Genomic DNA, 4,470 nt, shown 5'->3' with positions numbered 1-4,470 from the left:
TAGAACATCCCTTGACATGACTCCCTTTGGCCTTCAAGAAGCTTTTCCTGTGCAGGTGTGGCTGGAGAGGTCTCCTGACTTTAGAATAAGAATATGTGGTCTGGCCAGGGTCCAGCCTCCTCCCTTAATTGCCCTGCTATTCTTGTCTTGGCGTTTCAATCAATAGAGAATAAATTTCCAATTGCTCTACCCTACGGGGCCAATCTGCCTCCTGTCTCAGGGGTACATGTACCTGTTTGAATTATTGTTTTATCTGGATATAAGCCCAGAAGTGGGATTGCTGTATCATATGGTAGCTCTATTTTTAGTTTTCTGAAGAACCTTTATACTGCTTTCCATAGTGGCTATACCATTTACATTCCCACCAGCAGGGCAGGAAGGTTCCCCTTTCTCCACACCCTCTCTAGCATTTGTTTTTGTTAAATTTTTAAATGATGGCCAATCTGACTGGTGTGAGGTGCTACCTCACTGTTATTTTGATTTGCATTTCTCTAATAATTTGCAATGTTGATTATAGCAATTATTATCATATAAAATAATTAGCATCTTGTACCTGTTGACCACCTGTATGTATTCTTTAAAGAAATGTCTATTTAAGTCTTCTGCCCATTTTTCAGTTGGATTATTTGTTGTTGTTGTTGTTGTTGTTGTTGTAAGAGCTGTTTGTATATTTTTGAAATTAAGCCCTTGTCGGTCTCAACATTTGCAAGTATTTTCTCTGGTCTGTAGGTTGTCTTTCACTTTGTTTTCGGTTTCCTTTGCTGGACAGAAGCTTGTAAGTTTGGCTGAGTCCCATTTGTTTATTTTTGCCTTTGTTTCTATTGCCTTGGGAGACTGACCAAAAACACTTTGGTACAATTTATGTCAGAGAATATTTTGCCTATGTTTACTTCTGAGTTTTATGGTATCACGTCTTTAAGTATTCATTTATTGATTGATTTTTGGTTACACTGGGTCTTCTTTGCTGCTGTGGGCTTTCTCCAGCTGCAGTGCGCAGGCTTCTCATCTCAGTGGCTTCTCTTGGTGAGGAGCACAGGCTCCAGGGCGCACGGGCTTCAGCAGTTGCTGCACGTGGGCTCAGTAGTTGTAGCTCGTAGGCTCTGGAGCACAAGCTCAGTAGCTGTGGCACATGGGTTTAGTTGCTCGTGGCATTCAGGATCTTCCCAGATCTCTAGGTCCTCAGAGATCACACCTCTGTCCCCTGCATTGCAAGGCAGATTCTTAACCACTGGACCACCAGGGAAGCCCAGTGTTATGTCTCATATTTAAGTCTTTAAGCCCTTTTGAGGTTATTTTTGGGTATAGTATGAAAAGTGCTAGTTGCTCAGTCGTGTCTGGCTGTTTGTGACCCCATGGACTCTAGCCCCCCAGGTTCTTCTCTCCATGGAATTCTCCAGGCAAGAATACTGAGATGGGTTGCCATTTCCTTTTCCAGGGTATCTTCCCAACCCAAGGATCAAACCTGGGTCTCTCACATTACAGGCAGATGCTTTACTGTCTGAGCCACCAGGGAAGAATACTATGAGGGTGTATTCTAACTTCATTGATTTACATGTGGCTGCCCAACTATCCCAGCGCTACTGGTTGAAGAAAGTGTCTTTTTCCCATTGTGTATTGCCCCCTTCATCAAAGATTGATTGACCATAGTTGTGTGGGTTTATTTCTGGGCTCCCTGTTCTATTCCATTAATCCATATGTCTGTTTTTGCCAATGTCACGTTGCTTTGATAACTGTAGCTTTGTAATATTGCTTGAAAGCTGGGAGTCTTGTGCCTCTAGTTTTGTTCCTTTTTTCTTGGGATTACTTTGCAATTCTGGGCCTTTTATTGACCAAAACGTCAGTATTTTTTCTGTTGACTTAAAAAATATTTGCAACCTATGACTTGAGAGTTATGTTTTATTCAGTGGAAATTTGGGGGTCTTCACGCTTGGAAGACAGCATCTCAGGTAGCCCTGAGAGAACTGCTCTGAGGAGGCAGGGCAGGGTGTGGGGAGGAATCAGTTTATATAGAAGTTTGCAACAAAGGGCAGACAGTCTGAACATCAAAAGTATTTTTGTGAATTAAAGAGAAGGGGACACAGAGGACGAGATGGTTAGATGGCATCACTGAGTCAATGCACGTGAGTTTGAGCAAGCTCTGGGAGAGGGTGAAGGACAGGGAAGCCTGGTGTGCGGGAAGCCTGGTCATAGTCAGACACGACTGAAAAACAAGCTATCTCAGGTTAAGGAACTTACTGCCTCTCTGTGTATGGGAAGATGCAAGAGGCTGGGCTCACTGCCATCATTCCTTTCATATGCATTTCAGGTATCTGGGGCCAGTATCCTGTGTTTTCACAGCCTGAGTTCCCCAGTGCTTCCGCTTAACAGCTGCTGATCACCAGTATTCTCCTTCTCCAGTGCCCCAGAGGGCTGGAGTCACTGATGACCATGACATTCTTGTTTATTGACATGGCAGGAATTATTCCAATTCTTAGTTGTATATAAATCTTAGGATTATTTGTTCTAGTTCTGTGAAAAATGTCATGGGTAATTTGATTGGGATCACATTAAATGTATAGATTGCTCTGGGTAGCTGGGACATTTTAATAATATTAATTCTTCCAATCAAAAAGTGTGGGATATCTTTCCATTTATCATCTTATCAAATCATCTTCAACTTATTAATCTTATAGTTCTTAGCATATAGGTCCTCCACTGACTTGATTAGGCTCATTCCTGCATACTTTAACTTTTGATGAGATTTTATTTATAATTTCATTTATTAATTTTGGCTATGCTGGGTCTTCATCGCTGCCTCAGGCTTTCCCCTAGTTGCGGTGAGTGGGGGCTGGGCTGTGCTTACAGGGTGCAGTCTTCTCCCGCCGTGGGGCCTGGGCTCCTGGGTACTCGAGCTCCAGCAGTTGGGGCTCCTGGGCTCCACAGCACAGGCTCCATCGTTGTGGCGCATGGGCTTAGTTGTTCTGAGGCATGCAGAATCTGCCTGGATCAGGGACTGATCCTGTTTCTCCTGCACTGGAAGACAGATTCTGTACCACTGAGTCACTGGGGAAGCCCCTGATGCAATTTTAAATGAGATTGTTTTCTTACTTTCTGTTTCTGATATCTTATGAATAGTGTAAGGAAATGCAACAGATTCCTGTATGTTAATCTTGGATCCTGCTACCTTACTGAACTCATTTATTGCTTTTAATAGCTTTTATATTGAGTCTTTAGGGTTTTCTGTATGTAGTATGTCATCTGCATACACAATCTAATTTAAAAACACTTTACTGCTTTCCACCTTTCTCACCCCCTCCCATTTTCTGGTGATTTTTCCCAAATGTATCATCCAACCCTATTATTAAATTTTTTATTTTAGTATCATTTCTAATTTCCAAGAATATGTTATGATCTCTGGCTCTTCCTTTTTAAAATAGCTTCTATTTGTGTCTCATGAATTCAGTACCATCTCATCTTTTCTGAGGATATTATCATTAATGTTGACATTTTCTTTGTCTCTGGGTATCATCTGCTTCTTCTGGGTGTCTTTTTCCTGATTGTTTGGTCTCTGTGTTTTATGTTGGAGGTTTCTCTCAAATATTTGCTGGAACTTGACTGTGCCTTTGTGTCCAAATGTTATGGGAAACTCAGGCACAGGTGGGATTAGGAGACTGGCCAGCTGCTTTGTGGGGTGATCAGGTAGTCCATGGTATTTCCACTCAGGGCCCCCAGAGTCAATAGCTGCAGGTATTCTTGGGCACTTGAGTTTCTCTGGAGAATGCAAAGCTTCTCCTCCTCCTGCCAGCCCAAGTCAGACCCCTAGCTTTGGGGAAGAGGTTGGCGCAGGCTCATCTGTTGGGTTGCAGATTCTTGTGGTCCTTAGGTCCTAAGAATCCACAGACTCTTAGTCTGTGGTCCTTAGGGTTTCATCACTGCCCTCCCACTCTCCTCTCAGCTCTCCCTGGTTCATTATTCAGGAAACAAAGTTCCAGTCTCCTGCCAGATTGCTGAAGGGGTACTCATTGGTGGGGATCTGGACCAGGACTACTTCTCTTTATACAGATTTTCAATACCCCCTCCCTGCTTTCCGTACCATTTCCCTGACTCCAATCCCATCTTTCCTAACTAGTACCTCCCACTCTTGTTCCTCACAGGGGTTCTGCCAGGTGGACCAAATCCCTTCATGCTGGTACCCTCTGCCTTCAGACAGTGAGACTTGGGCTTTTTTCCTAGTTGGTAAATTACTCCTTGTCCCTCTGTCTACTTCCAACCTTCATATATTGTGGTCTGGAGCAACAGACAACTCCTCGCTTCATCAGACTGGGAGTTCTGTTCTAGGTTTTTGGTGTTTGGAGAGGAAAGGATACAGTATGTCCTGACTTAGCCATCCTGAAACCACAAATCCGACTCTCAGATGGATGGCTCATAACTGATCTCTCCCCTCAACTCTAACAGTATGTTTGAAACTTAAGTTTGGTTGTTGTTGTTTTT

This window comes from Ovis aries, chromosome 1 (assembly GCF_016772045.2).
Source record: "Ovis aries strain OAR_USU_Benz2616 breed Rambouillet chromosome 1, ARS-UI_Ramb_v3.0, whole genome shotgun sequence".
NCBI lineage: Eukaryota > Metazoa > Chordata > Mammalia > Artiodactyla > Bovidae > Ovis > Ovis aries.
Note: the sequence above shows the minus strand (reverse complement) of the source record.